This window comes from Dermacentor albipictus, chromosome 1, assembly GCF_038994185.2.
Source record: "Dermacentor albipictus isolate Rhodes 1998 colony chromosome 1, USDA_Dalb.pri_finalv2, whole genome shotgun sequence".
Taxonomy (NCBI): domain Eukaryota; kingdom Metazoa; phylum Arthropoda; class Arachnida; order Ixodida; family Ixodidae; genus Dermacentor; species Dermacentor albipictus.
Window position 1 is genome coordinate 50,719,800 of NC_091821.1, and position 15,852 is coordinate 50,735,651.

A 15,852-nucleotide genomic window follows, 5' to 3' on the forward strand; every position below is an offset into this window, starting at 1 on the left:
ACGAGAACAAGCAATAAGAACAGCGCTCAGTGTTTGTTGACTCGACACCAGAAGTTACTGGCCCGGCAGAGCAATGACCGCCACTGGTAGTCGAATTAAGTTTGTCCATGGCGGCCTCTTACCTGCATGGATGAGCTCCCCTAGCTCCCCCTGACTGCATGTCGAAGGACCACAAATTCCCAACAGGAAAGCGTAATCTCTTCCTCTGATCTTGTCCGGCAACGCATACAAATCGAAGCGACCCTGGAGGACATACAAGAGCGTATGGCGTTACAGCGTAGCTTTCTTTTTACAGTGAAGCTGTTTATGGCTAGCGTTCCATGCATTTTTGTTCTGCGTGTACAAAAACTGTGGGCCGATCCCGGGAATAGTGCAATACCGGGTCCTGCCGCGGCAGAGGTGAAGCAGGCTTCAAGCCCTCCGCCAACTTGCAAAAATAAGTTTAATATCTTGGGGTCCAAATAGAGCCCATATCAGACATTAAGCTGATAAGAACAGATACTACGCTTTGACTCGCGTCGGCCATGTATATGTTTGCACCGGACTCTCTTTGTCGGCGTTCCAAGCACTTGCGTATCTCCTTTCCTTTCCTTCCACTCTCCGTGGTGGCGGTCCCATCGAAACGTAAAGCCTGTCTAGTTTCCTTTGATTTTGACACAGGCATTCGAAGACCTGACATCTGTAGTATAGCGACACTTTTCGTTCGGCTCACACGATTCCGTTTTTTTTTTTGGCACGGCACAGTATTTCAGTGGTTCGTGAAGCTCCCTAGCCTTGGGAAATAAGCCTGCTCGACTTTTGGCTGTCCACAAAAATCCAAAGGCGCGAGAAGGAATGCACTTTCGAACCCGAAAGGACATCAAATGCAAAGCGACGGTAGCCCAAGCAGCACTTCCCCAGAAAGGGTTTGCATAACTGTTTTGATAAGGGGACATAGCATGGAACTCGGTTTGTGGAAGCAGGAAGGAACTACTTTGAAGGAGATTAGGGCAGCGAAAATACCAGCCGGCGCTTCTATTATTCCGGGAGCATGGTCGGACAGATTTCAGAAAGGCCCCTCTTGTACTAGCGAAAATGTTGTTTACAATTACGTGTAAAAATGAAATTTAAACACTGCGTCATTGATTACTTCGCACAGAGTGTGCGATAAATCTCACTAAAATAGGAAGTCATCGTTTCGTTCGCTAAACAAATTTGCGCTGAAAGCCACTTTACTCAGTAATTGTAATGCCCGAACAACTAAGTATTCTGATGGTTGAGGGCGTTGTTAACTTTCGCCCATCGCTGGGGAAAGCGGGAAGAGAGAGAGAGAGAGAAAACAAAAGAAAACTCTACCTGAAGGTCGCCGGTCACTTTGAATTTTTTCACCAAATTTTTCGCAAAAGCTTTGGTAAGTCGGAAAGTCATAGTGCAGTACTGTCCTCTCAGTGGGGTTGACCTGTCATGCGTAGGCGCAACCGTTCGTAAGCATTGTTCGAAGCCTCCCAGGTTGGAAACGCTGTATTCCAGTGCATTGTTCGGTACGAAGGCATTTGCGAAGATCACTGCGAACAAATTCTGAGTATTAGAGTACATTTCAAAACAAAACGTTTTTAGCGTTAAGGTGAAGCAGGTGAAGCAGGTGCTCGTTTTTCTTTTTTTTAAGCGTTTGAATTCTTAGGATTCTTCACGCATTTTCCAGGGCTATCTATCTATCTATCTATCTATCTATCTATCTATCTATCTATCTATCTATCTATCTATCTATCTATCTATCTATCTATCTATCTATCTATCTATCTATCTATCTATCTATCTATCTATCTATCTATCTATCTATCTATCTATCTATCTATCTATCTATCTATCTATCTATGTTTGTATCTAACCGTTTTTCGCACCTACCTGGGTCATTGGATAGTCCATTGTCAAATGGGTAGCGCATCGGGCTGCTATGCAGAGGGAAGATGCTTCGAAACCAACCGTGGGACCTACTTGGGCCTCTGAGCATGTGGCAATGTGTACATATGTGTCGCTCTTCAACGGACCTCTTTCACGCCGACATGGGTCAGTGTAGGTGCGGGACATGGGTGGGTGCCACCGTTCGAAGAAACTCTTTTACTTAGAGCGCTGGATATGTGCCATTCAGTCGGTGCTGGTCTTCAATGGACCTTTTTAAAGCCAACTTGAATCACTGGGTATTTGTGTTAACGCAACAAGTAGCTACAGTATAATCTATCTACGAGAGCATGTACTTGTAACCATGGTGACCAGTGTAGCGGTGCGGCCATCTTCCGGCCCACGGTAAGGAAAGCAACTTTGTAAGAGCGGCCCGGAGCTCTGCTGGTCGCATCACTGCATAAACCTAACTTAGCCTAATATCACAAGCTGCTTCTACCGATTGCTGGGTACGCATAACAAAAGGGCTTTCTTATATTTGTCACAGAAATCAGTCAAATACTGGCATCAAATACTTTAATAACCGATAAGAAGTATATGACAGAGTAAATAAATTAGCAAGGAATAGACGCAACGAATTGTGCGATGATATATTTTAGTTTTAGCAGAGGAAACGGTGAATTCTTCAGCATATCAATAAACATTCCCGTATACTGGTGCCTTCGACGCGTTGTATGCAATCGAATTCTTTCGCGTTGTTGGAGGATGTCTCTTGTCACATTCAATTGTGACAGGTTGTGCGAACTGCATCCGCTGCTGATGACAGAATTGCAGGCACTGTCACTTGTTAGGAATCGTATTTGTGACACTACAAAATGTTTATTAGAGAAAAAAAGGTACTGAGTGGCTGACAAGTGCTGCACCTATAATTGCCTACAATATTCTTAGCGTATTATGAGAGCACTTAACCATCCTACCTCTGAAAGGAACATTGCGGCAATCTTTCCATCATACCAGAAAAATGGCTCTTCTAGATTAGTCAGCGCCTCCTCACTTGTGCGGTTGTTAAATTCGCTCAAAACGCAGAAATAATTTTAAATTATGATAATAATCAAATGAGAATCTAAACCGGGCAGCCAAGGGAGCCTCAGGGTGCCTCTGTGCCCACCTCTTTCCTGGCGGGCGAGAGGGACATCAACGCACTCTGACGTGCATGGAACATGAGCGCCTGTAGCGACACGTTGGCACAGTGCATTCAACCACAACGAATTCTAAATGTTTTTGTGCAGCACGATTGTCCATTAAGTAAGAGTAAATGAAATAGTTTCTCTTAAGAACGTCACGTTGTTGTGAAAATCTGTGCACCAGCGAATACGTTTAACAATGTCGCTAACGGCGCTCGTTGTAAATGTACGCCTTGGTTAAAAAAATATCCCTGAGATGCCGCCACCATGGCTGCTGCTGTCTTGGTGACGACACGCGCGGAAAGCACAGTGTTGTCAGTAGAAATTATTTATTTGAGGGCCCAAATCGCGAGTGTACATGCCAACCCTTATAGTTACCTTGCAGAAAAACTACACAGCTTTTGGATGCGCCTCTTGGTAAACATGACCAAAGTGTCGTTGAGGAGCTGCCATACAAATTTCGTTTACATACAGGCCAGGAGCGGCCGCCGCTCATGAGAATCTGCGCTGTAAAATTGTGAGAGCTAGTGATGACATTTTTTTTATTGACTTGAATAAATGATGAGGTGTCGGCACCAACATAAAAAAGCACTCACTGGCAGACTGTTAGTGCTTACGAAGAGCGTAATAATAACAAGAGTAAGTTTTTACTTAGTTTCATAAGATTATGATTGCAATTGACGGGTACACCAGAGTCACAAAATGGATTGTAGGGCAATACCTAACAGCGACGAATCGCTTCAGCACACACTACACAGTACAAAAAAGTAACACAATAAGAATTAGCTCATCATACGATTGATAAGTATACAATGGTACAATGGCATAATGCAGACTAATAGACTTCAAGCATTGGGGCAGTACCTTTTATTATCTTGGAGAATGCCGCTGTAGGTCTTTCGTTTGTTTATGTATACCCCCAGGTATTGCTTGAGTACGGGTATGACTTCCGCTTGAGTGGATATCACGTTATTACTCTTCTCTTCATTAAATATCATTGTTACAGATTTCTCTGTGGTTAACTTAATGCCTAGATTGGTCGTGTCATTGCTACCCATATTCGCAAGTCTATCTGAATCCCTTGCATTGTCCACTAGTTTCATCCCAATACATTAGGCCAGGGACCATATCTCTCACACCTTTTGCCCATTGGGGATGTAAGAGAGATCGAAACCTAATTCACGGCTTTCCAGTACTTTTGTATGTCCTTAACATAAAGCGCGAACAACAATGCAGACAGAGGACATCCTTGCTTCAGCCCTCGGTGCAATTCCATGACTCCATTGCATTTCCAGCCATCTCATATGATTCGTACTCGCTTGTCCCTCTATGTTTAGCCCCATACAGCTCCATGAAATCATAGTCCATGGCCTCCTACTTGATAACATCCCAAAGTAATTCCCTGCCTACGTTGTCGCAACCTACCTTAATATCTAGAAATGCTATTCATAACGGCCTATTCTGAGCTACTGAAATATCTATGCCCTGCGCTATAGTACAAAGATACTAGAGAGCTTTAGCGTGTAGTATGAATCGTATGACATTGCCAGAAATGCAATGAAGTCGTGGAATTTCACCAAGGACTATAGGACCAAGGATGTCCTCGGTCTCCATTATTGTTCACGCCAAAACTCTCTATTATATGGTTTTAGCATGTACGGCTTTCCGGTAACAAGTTTTAGCCTGTCAAGTATTCGTTATATGTAAGCGGACTCGGTGTTTTACTGGATGACCAGAGGCGCAAACGTGAACGGCCTGCGCGGTGCAGACACCTGGTGGCGCAAATATCAACAAGACAAACACAGCCAACAATGCAGTAACCGAGTGTATTTTTCTTTGCTGCTGGTGTAAATGTCCTGCAGCAACACGATTACGCCGCTTACTTGTTCTCTTTTGTAAATACTCTTTGACCTGCTAGCTCTAGTCAGCGGCTGCGTCCAAATAGAATCTTTGTCAAGAAGCAGATTTGTAATCAGATTTGGCGCAGCTATTATCTGCTGTTGGAGATAAAGCATCTTCCCTTTCGAAAGAGCATCTTGTGTACGCTTGAGCTGAACCTCTGGGTAAATGGTCACTCCTGGTCACTCCTGATCAACAGAACTCCTTTACCTGGTCCCTTAAGGTTCCGTATATTGAAAGTCCAATCTAACTGCAAGTATTAAATTTAAAATCTGGGCACGTGGCCCCTGCTAGAGTTCATGAACACGCGGGTCTTTCCTGCTCTTCTTTCTTTCTTTTTTTCCCGCCGTGCTGCTAAATCACTTCTACCACCAGCACATTGGTACACACCAAACCACCCTGAACACCAAGTTGCTTGACTAGGCGAATTCAGCGAAAATTTCGATTATGTTAATGTTATAGCGCACTGGGCTACTGAGCACGAGGCCGCGGGATCAAATCCCGGCCACGTCGGCCGCATTTCTATGGGGGCGAAATGCGAAAACACCGGTGTGCTTAGATTTAGGTACACGTTAAAAAACCCCAGGTGGTCAAAATTTCCGGAGTCCTCCACTACGGCGTGCTTCATAATCAGAAAGTGGTTCTGGCACGTAAAGCCCCATAATTTAAAAATATTATAGCGCACGCGTGTGACGCTCATTGTGCAAATGTGTTAGTGTCTGTAAGCTGAAATGTTTGTACTTTAATGGGTCGTTCTTTGTATTTAAGCTAAGCAGTTCATATCCGCGAGAACTATCGTTGCCGGCAGCATACTACTTGTCTCGCTGAGTACTTTAGCCTCCAAAAGGGTGCTTGTGTACTGGGAATGGTGCTTTTATAACCTTCGGTGCAAAACAAATCTCATAGCATCAACATAATCACCAGGCGAAAATATTGCTAAATGACTTGTCTCGTCTTACGCCGTATACACACCTACTCAGATGAAAAACATCAGGAACAAAGAACGAAAAAAAGAATACTTAACATCCCTGATCGAGATCTTGGGAGGTTCAAATTTTGTAAGGGACAAGGGACAGAGTGTCGGCCGCAAAAAGCAAAAAATACACAAGTCATGGTACTCACTTCTGATGGCCCACGGTTCTTGCCTTTTAAGCGCCATTGTCAATCGGAAGAGCCCCGAGGCACACTCGGAGCTCACATTGACTGTATACATGAGTTCAGAAGAGTGCGACAGGATTGTTTTCACGACGAAGTCGGTTAATCGTTGTAGGTCCACTTCAATGTCCTTTGTCGTAACTTCGGGAGTGTGAGCGTGAACTTGTTTGTGCAGCAGTGCCACAAAGATGAGGAAAGGCAGAAAGTATGCCATCATGTTGAAGTAGTGAAGAAAAGACCGTCCTATAGTATAGGGAGGACTTCGACGAAAGGACGCGGTCGAGGACGCGATGCCTTCTCCTAGAAACAGGAAATCACGTCTCAGCCATCTGTATATGCATTTCTTCCTGCACAGTCGCCTCTCCGTTGAAGCCGCGATGCAGTGTTCTAGCGAAAAGCAACGGCCAGTATCCACCTAAAGCCCCGCGCTGCTATGCTGCTCCTACAGGCACACGTGTTGTCTCTTTTATTTTTTTCGCCTGATTCCACACCAGGGTTAAACGATTTGCGTTGCACTGAACGACGCCTGAGTGGCGACGGTGTCAGGTTAAGGAAGGGTAGAAGAGAAAGGAAGGAACTTTCTCCAAAACGTGTGTTACCGTTGACGTGTTACAAGTGGTTGCTACTCGTAATTCCCGTATGTTCCATCATTAAAAGTTTTGAAAGTATTTCGCTCGATGCGAAGAGTGTCGTATTTGTCTGTCCGCCACCTTAATAATCAAACAACATGCATCCTAAGACAACAACAGCCATTTCTCAAGAGGCAGTGTAGCGCTCTTAAGAACACCCCCCTCCACCTACTCCCCCCGCCCGCTTTTCCCCAAGAGAAAAATTATGTCTGTCTACGAAAAGGTTAATAAACTATTACTCCACATAATATTTTCAACGAACAGAAACTGAGCAATGTGCTGTTCATTAACACATAACTTTAGCATCACTGTGTCCACGATGTGTGGTTCGAAAAGAAAATAAATTTTAAACAACAATGTTTTCGAAATTATTATTTATGACTTGCATCAAGCGGTCTCCCCGAGAGCGCGAGCACACCAGAGGCGAAGAATGGTGTTGAGGTATACTCAACGCAGCCGCATTTCTCCTATAAACTAAACGGGTCATGACATGGTCAACCAGAATTTTGGTGTTTTCCCCATAAATTAAGTGTATGGGAACACCTTCGCATAATCCACTCCAGCATATGCAGAGCTCCGCGAGCTCGGCATCTTGGAGTGTCCGTCCAAAATAAGAGACTTGAATTGACAGGTCGGAGCTCCTCCTTGAACAGGCAGCAGCCGCCATGTTGATAATAAGCATGCGATGTCATGAACCGCGGCGCAACTGCCCGCTATGTGCAATACAGAAATATTGCGGCTACACTGATCGGCGGAGATGGTACGTGAACAATTATATTTCATTGTCTTCCCAGCAGTCAAAAAGCGCGACCGTGCTGAATTAATAGGCGAGCATGACACTGATGTCAGCATGACGCTGACGCCAACCATCGGCCGATAGGTTGAGTCGGTAGGCAGTGTCCCTAAAACACCAGTCGTCTATACTAAGCCGACAACGACACGGACATGACATCGACAGGGAGTTGTCGCAGCCTCGCTGCCTTTCGTGCGGAAAACTCCTAAAAAACATTCTACCGATTGACGTCGGACCGTTCTCCGATAAGTCGGTCTCTGAGTGAAAACATCGCAAGAAGCCCCCCCCCCCCCCCCCCCCCCCCGCCCCTGCCCCCTAATACTCTGCCTCAACTGCAAAGACTTCCATCTTTAGTCGTAGTAAAAAATAAACAAAATGATATAAAAAGGCACAAAGGGGGAGCATGGAATAAACTGAGGCACTTCTGACTATAAGACGTGCTGTCCCCTGTACTTGTCATTTACACAGCTTCCGTACATATATTAATCAATGTCTCCATTGTCTCCAAGGTCGTACCCCTCCCCTAGAGCGCGCCCACTAACTTTCTGGGTGAAAATATCAATCCTTTCGCTACCAGTCAGTTTTCGACAAAACGATGCAAAAATAACATTCGTTTTTTTTATATGTAATGACATTTATGCGGACGTATAAGGTGAAAAAAAAAAACACGAAAGTGCTTTATTACGAAGCCGCTGTATACTTCGTTTTTCAGCGACTACTGTCTCTAATAACATAAAATAAGGAACTCAAGAATCAATAAGAGTTTTTACAGGACATGATTCGGAACCACGGCTCACAAAAGGAAATTCCCTGTTGAACTGTTCAACAGCCTAAAACTATTCTAATTAACTAAGATTGGTTAATTACCTTTTTATTATTGTCAACGTAGGCTGACTATCATTGTCGACGTAGGTAGAAACATGACATGGAAGGAAACGCCTTACATTTTCTTTTAGCTACAGCATTGCGGATAGCAATAAAGCGCTGGCACATGACACGACCAGATATTCCGTGGGTATATATATAGCTCAGTCGTGCAGCACTCTCTTCCCATGTAAGAGGTGCCGGATTGAAACCCCGACACCTCCATAGTGGTGCGCATTTATTTTTGTATTTTGATTCGAAAACTGGATGAAAACTTTCCAGTAAAAGACGATTCTCTACGATGCTAAACAAAGAAAGGTGCGCCTCGCTGGAGCTGCAGGCATGTCACAGCTTCACACGGGATGCCACGCTCGCGCGTCATGCTCCAGCAGGTATGACTGTACCATGTTTCCAGCTATCGGGACAATGATGTATGTCGTACTGCGCTGTCGTGGCCCCCTGATTCTTCTAAACGTTTTCATGCGTCTGTGATGCACCTGTAGCGTCTTTTTATTTATTTGTGCCACGGCGGCCACATTTCAATGGGGGCGAAATGCGAAAACACCCGTGTGCTTAGATTTAGGTGCACGTTAAAGAACCCCAGGTGGTCGAAATTTCCGGAGTCCTCCACTACGGCGTGCCTCATAATCAGAAAGTGCTTTTCGCACGTAAAACCCCCATAATTTTTTGTTTATTTGTGGAGGCGTAGAGCTGAACCCTGGGCCTATGACGAAACCTCAAGAAGAGAAACTCGATCTCGTTGTTGACGCCACTTTAAGAGTTGAGGCCAACAGCCCGAATGTCCTTGAGAACGTTAATAAAGCGTTGCGCCTTCACGCGACTTTGCAAAACGAACTCGAAGCAGTTTTACGACACCTAGCTGTCTGAGTTGGAAGCCAAATTAGCAGTTGCTGTTAATGGCGCGCCTTCGCTCAACTACCGCGAAACCCTTAACACCATCATGATCCGTATGTCCAATGTTGAAGCCAAAGTGTGTGTGTGGGGGGGGGGGGGGGGGGGGGGAGGGGGGGGGGGACGTCCCGGTTTGCGCGGCCAAAAACCACTTGGCTCATATCTGCAGAATTCAATAGAAAGTTGACGGCTTGAAGAATCACTCTCGTAGGGGTCACCTAATGTTTTACGGATTTTATGATACTGGTAAAAGGGAAAAATGGGAAGCTTCCGAACAACTTGCGCTGTTTTCAGCAGTAACAAATGAGGCTTAACAGTTTCTTTGGTTGCCAGGGCTTATCCCTTAGGTCATTTATCTTCGGACAAAACGGGACAGGCAAGTTGAGATGGTGCTAAGTCGTGGCTACAGGCTGAAAAATACTGCTTTCGGTCTTTCTCGTTACCATTCCGAAGACGTGCGAGTGAAACGGCGCAAAGTCTTGCACTTTTCCAAGGGGATAAGAAAAGAATGTGATAGGGTCCATCTGGTATTCAACGAGCTCTTCACTAATAGTGACATTTACGAGTGGGATACAGAAGCCGATCTCGCAATTCGTATAACGCGAGGCGATCCGATGGTGGTTGATGCGCATGCAACACGTATCTTCCCGTTCCACTCAGAATGCATTAACATATCACATACATCGATGACAGCATTTCGTTCTTTTTCACAAATATCAGAAGTGTGCTTCCCAAATCAATTGCTTTTTCATCGTTCATTGATTCATGCTCAGCGTCTCTAGTCGTACTGACGGAGTCCTGACTTGACGACACTTTGTCCAATGCGCATGTTTTGAGTGTTTAGTCCTTGTTTACGTGTTTTAGCTGTGACCGTAAGCATAAAAAAGGCGGTGGTGTTTTGCTGGCAGTTAAAAAAAGAGTACATGTCAGCAAATGTTCCAATTGATACACTTTTATAATGCGTAAGGGCCACTGTAAAACGCGACTTGAGCCAGATGCTTGTTCCTGTATTTTATCGACCACCTAACATAAGCGCCATTTTTTCTGGAGAATTTCAAAGGATCCACACCGTTCTTGGTAATAATCGTTTTACTAACTGTATTTTGCTTATTTTCGGAGACTTTAACTTACATGATATTAACTGTCCAATCTTAACTGTTGCTCTAAACCCTAACAGAGGAGCATTGTTTTCTTCAAACTTGTCTTGACTTTTTTTTAACGCAGATTATCGCTAGTCCCATGCGAAAGTCGGCTTCGTCTGTCAACGTACTCTACCTTATTCTAACTAATGTTCCTAAAATTGGTTTTAACTTGTCCCACGTGGATGGTCTGTCTAATCATGACATTATAATCGATAGCATTGCTGTTTTACCTAATAAAATCCATATTAATAATAGGTATATACGATGTTACAAGAACGGTATCTTCTACAGAATCAAGTCAGAATTCTTAGCTTTTTCTAATGAATTCTTATATGTTTGCTTAAAGCTGACAGTTGAAGAAAATTGGATTGGTTCAAAAATGCAGTAGTCAATTTGATTGACATGCACCTTCCTCTTGCTAAATAAGGTGTTCTAAATTGCCACCGTAGTTAAACGATAGGCTTCCACGCCTCAACAATTAAAAAAAATGGCTGTATAGGACCGCCAACACAAACTGCCGATCACAATCATGAAAACGCTACATATTATGCGAAAAAGCGTACCAATCATCGCTAAAACCTACGAGATGTACCAGTTTTGGAAATGACCTCTCTTCTCTCCTCAGATCTAACTTGCGACGTTTTTGGCATGTTCTATGCCCGCGCAGCCATGCTGAAATTGCACCTACTAATGATAATGGCGGCATTCTCTCCGACTGTGTAAGTGCTCAACTACTAAGCAATGCTCTTTCATCTGTCTATTTACATACGAAGACTTAGCATCCAGTCACCTCATTAGTATTCGCACAGACATAACAAAGCCTGAAATAAATATTTCTGAAGGAGGAATTTACTGACTATTAAATAATCTTAAACTGTCTTCCGCACCTCATCATCTCCGATTCAACAACATGATACTTAAGAATGTCTCAGCTAGCCTCTCACCTATATTGTACGCCCTTTTCTCGCAATCGCTTTCATCGCATTCATCGCTTTCATCACGACTGGCGGCTGGCCGAAGTCGTTTTCATATTCAAGCCCGGTGGTCGATCTTTGCCGCTCAGTTATCGCCCCATCTCTGGAACTAATAGAATCTGCAAACTGTTGGAACACATTATTTACACTCAGTTCATCAACTACCTTGAGGAGCACAATATTATACGTAAGCAAAAGCACGGTTTCCCCAAACGATATTCATGTGATACTCAGCCCACCGGTTTTTTCTTTCTCATAATTTACACTCGTTGCTAGATTGTACTTTTCAGGTTCAGGCTAGCTTGTTCTCTGTTATTTAAAATCTTTCGATGAAGTTCCCCACCACAGGCTTATACTATAGCTAACACAGCTTAGCCCACACCATAACGTCGTCTCGTGTATTAAAGAGAGTGAGTCAACTTTTATTGATGCCACCAGTGACGGGGGCGAACGCAGCCTTCCCCCGCCTAGCAGATGGCCGACATCCCCTGGGTCTCAGCGGCTGCCTCGGCTAGCTGCACGGCCCAGAGCTGGTCTCGCCGGTCTGATCTGAGCAGCAAGGTCGTCCGCTGCTGTCGGTTTTGAATTTTTCGGCCCTCGAGAGGCGCCACCTTCGAGCATGTCTGTAGAATGTGTGGCAGATCAGCCGAATTTCTTTCGCACAGTACACAGTTAAGAGCCGTTGACAATGCTCATTCTTATGTCAACGTAACATCAGTAGACCGTCAATGTACTGTTCTAGGTCCGTTGCATTTTCTAATATATATATTGACCTGCCTAATTGTGTATACTCTTCTCTTTTAATGAAATGAAAATAAAAGAAAGAGACGTACTCACCTTATAATGGTGACGGCTACTCCTTTTCTCATAGCGGAAACAACAATATAAAGAAAGATATGTAGGAAAATGAAAAAAAAAAATCCCTTCATACGGTCAGAAATCCACAGCACTGTCCTATACGCCCATGAACATAACAGTATAAAAGTCAAATGCAAGTTGCACCACAATGAGTTCGTAAACAGCCACAAACGTACACAAACGGCCGTGAGGTAGACTTCGATGAGCATATAAACAGCGGAGGAATTACACAGTGTTAAAATAATTCACGCATGGAAAAAAATGTATAACACGTAATATAAAAGCACTAATAATTACATATAATAGAAGAACGTTATAGTAACATCGTCTGATTATTCAGTGCAATACCTAGTACTTGTTAAGGATGCCTGTTTCATCATAAAAATGTTCAAGTGTGTTCAGTATTTTTCGCAGCGCTATTTTCGGTGGCCATGAGCCCAACAATTTTGCGAGTGAGAAAGGCCGGTGAAGATCAGTGGAGTGTAGCTCTTGTTCTAGCTGCCGTCTTTGCATCTCGTATATGGGGCATTCGAGGAGTGGATGGCGAACATCCTCATCGTCGTGGCCGCAGGAGCAAGCCGGGGAAGGAGCCCGTTTGATGCGGCATAGGAAATGTTTGGTGTATGCTGTCCCAATGAGCAGTCGATGAAATAATGCCTCGGTACTTTTAGGAAGTTGTACATCCAGCTGGTATCCTTTCTTATTAGACTTTTCGCCTTTGATTGCGTACTACCTGTATACCGTAAGATATCAAGCAATACTACTCGTGAACTCCTCCTGTTCGACGTCGTCAATATTATCAAGTGGTGTACCACATGGTTAAAAACGCCGAATGAATTCAAAACAAAGTTACTGTCATTTACTCAGTATAATGCCCGTATACCAGCATCGTACTCTTTAAATAACGCCGAAATTGAACTTCGTGCTGCATATAAATAATACCTTGAAGAAAGGGGGTTAACCGAGGGGTCCGATATTTATTAATCATATTATGAGAAACCAAGAAACAAAGACACCAAGGACAACATAGGGAAGGAAGGAAAAAAAAAAGATGGAGAAGGAAAGGAAATGAGGTTAACCAGTTTAGCTCAACCGGTTTGCTATCGTACACATGGGAGGGGGAGGGGGGATGAAAGATGGAGATTACTTGTACTTACCGATTGAATTAAAGAAATGATAAATGGATGGCAATGAAAGTGGATGAAAAAACAACTCGCCGCAGGTGGAGAACGATCCCACGTCTTCGCATTACACGTGCGACGCTCTAGTCAATTGAGCTACTGCCGGCACGGTTTCCCCTTCCACTTTCTTGGGTATTTATGTGTTACTACTAGAACTATAACCTTGGGAGTTTAGTAACGTCTGCTGCCGGGATAGTTGGTACATAGCTTTTGGAAATGGTTTTAGGAGCAAAAATAAGACGCGGACAACAGAATAAAAGACAAAAGACACATATGTTTTAAAGACGTTTAAAAAAAAAAGACACGGAAAGGCGCACGCTCGCAACTGTTTTTTATTTTCCCCGATGCTTCACTTATATCCCCTCAGGCACGCGAAAAGGAACATACACGGGTGAGATCACATGAGATACAAACCAAACCTAATCACATCCTATCAGCCAGGAAACTAAACTCATTCTCGTGAAGACACAATGACGAAACGCTGATACACTGGTCACCAAGCTTTCTGATGAAAAGCCATGTACCAACTAGCCCGGCAGCAGACGTTAATAAACTATCTGTCTTGTGTCTTGTGCAGCGGGCCCTCCTTTTTGTGGTTCTTCCCTTCTTCCGGATGCTTCCCGGTTATTGTAACCCTAATCGCTACTACGTCATTCAGATCAAGGACTATTTCGTACTGCCTGCATAATGGTTTTGTTCCCGGGGAAGTGGCGAACCTGTTTGGATGCAGGAGACCATCTTAGGGACATGCCTAGCGCGTGTCAAAGATTGGGCGTTCGCAGCTCTGACGCCAAGTTGGGCTGCTATTTGCTGTTTGGATGGCTGCAGTTTCTATGCTTCTCTCAAGAATGTTCCTGGACTGCGCACATAAAACTTCAAAGGCTCAGGAAATTGGCTACTGAAACGACTGAATTCCAGTGGCAACGGTGTCTTCTGCTCTTACCCAGGCGTAGGAAAAAACGGTTTGGTCTGCATGTTTCCAGGTTCTGGGGGACATTCCAATTCCGGATGAGCTTGTTGTGGTGCTAAAGAACGGGCCTAAATAGAATGTCCAGCCTACCATTCCTGCCCACGAGCTGCTCTCCGTGAATAGACGTATGGCCAGCAGGGCTAGGACAGAAGACCAAAAAAGGTGCGTTCTCGATGGAATGAATAGCTTGTTGAAGATGGTTTCAAAAGAAAGCCAATGCGGCCGTGATTCTTTGGAAAGTGCTGTGTCTTTTCTGAGACAGAATGTCCTACGCCTCTTAGTGGCGGACAAAGAGGGGCGGGTTCCCCCATCCCAGGAAAGTGGATGGGGAAACCGCGCCGCGGTAGCTCAAATGGTTGGAGCATCGCACGCGTAATGCGAAGACGTGGGATCGTTCCCCACCTGCGACAAGTTGTTTTTTATCCACTGTCATTGACATTAATTTATTATTTATTTAATTCAATTGGTAGGTACAAGTAATTTACCCTATGTCTTCCTTGGTGTTCTTGTTTCTTGGCTTCTCATGATATGATGTAAATACCTTGAAATTTACTTTCAGTCAGATCTAACATGGCATTATCATACTGACGTCATCCTTGCTGCAGCTAACCATTCAATTGGCCTTATCAAATATTCTCGAAAATATGCCCCTCCCCAGATACCTAAGCACGCGTACATTGCACTTGTTCGTCCAAAAATTGAATACGCTTCCGTCATTTGAGATCCCGTTCAGGACAACCTTACTCATAACATCGAATCCATGCAAAACCATGCTGTGCTCTTTATTCTTTCAGATCACTCACGTAATTCTAGCATCACGGCACTAAGAGATCGTGCTGAATTAAAAAGCTTATCATATCGTCGCCAAGCAACTCGCCTTTCGCTTATTCATAAACTTTATCATCATCCAATTCTTTCTGAAAATTTCTTCCAGTCCCTTGCCGTCTTTTTTCCTCGCGGCGATCACCAATGTGAAGTTCATCATTTTGCATATTCGTTCATACCGCGGACTATCGTCGTATAAAAGCACTTGCCATCTCGCGTAACAACTGAGGGAAACGCAGTAAAATCCCAGCAGCTGCTACAAACTGACCGCTCTGCATGACCTAATTGATTTGTGTCTACTTTCCACTTTTCACGCGTCTTTGGTTTTACAGTTCCTTACACATTGACGTGTATCCTGCCATTAACATGTTACCTCTCCTGTTCTATTTTGTAAGCATTTCTCAGCATATGGTATTTTGCATTTTGTTTTTTATTATTTTTAAGTATATTTGTAAGCTTTCTATAGGTTCTTCTATGCACTATATTTATTGGTTTTTTTATATATTATGCATTGTCACTAGTATAACTGTTGTATCTATTCTAGTCCAAAATATGTCATGGTTTTGCATTCATTGCATTTTTTTCCTA

General features: G+C 43.9%; 1 non-coding gene across 1 annotated transcript; it reads right to left on the bottom strand.

The window, feature by feature from the left end:
- Window positions 1-346: 346 nt before the first annotated feature.
- On the bottom strand, window positions 347-530 carry LOC135912019 (U2 spliceosomal RNA). Its single transcript, XR_010567538.1, has one exon. It is a non-coding gene; the product is annotated as a U2 spliceosomal RNA (small nuclear RNA).
- Window positions 531-15,852: the final 15,322 nt, after the last annotated feature.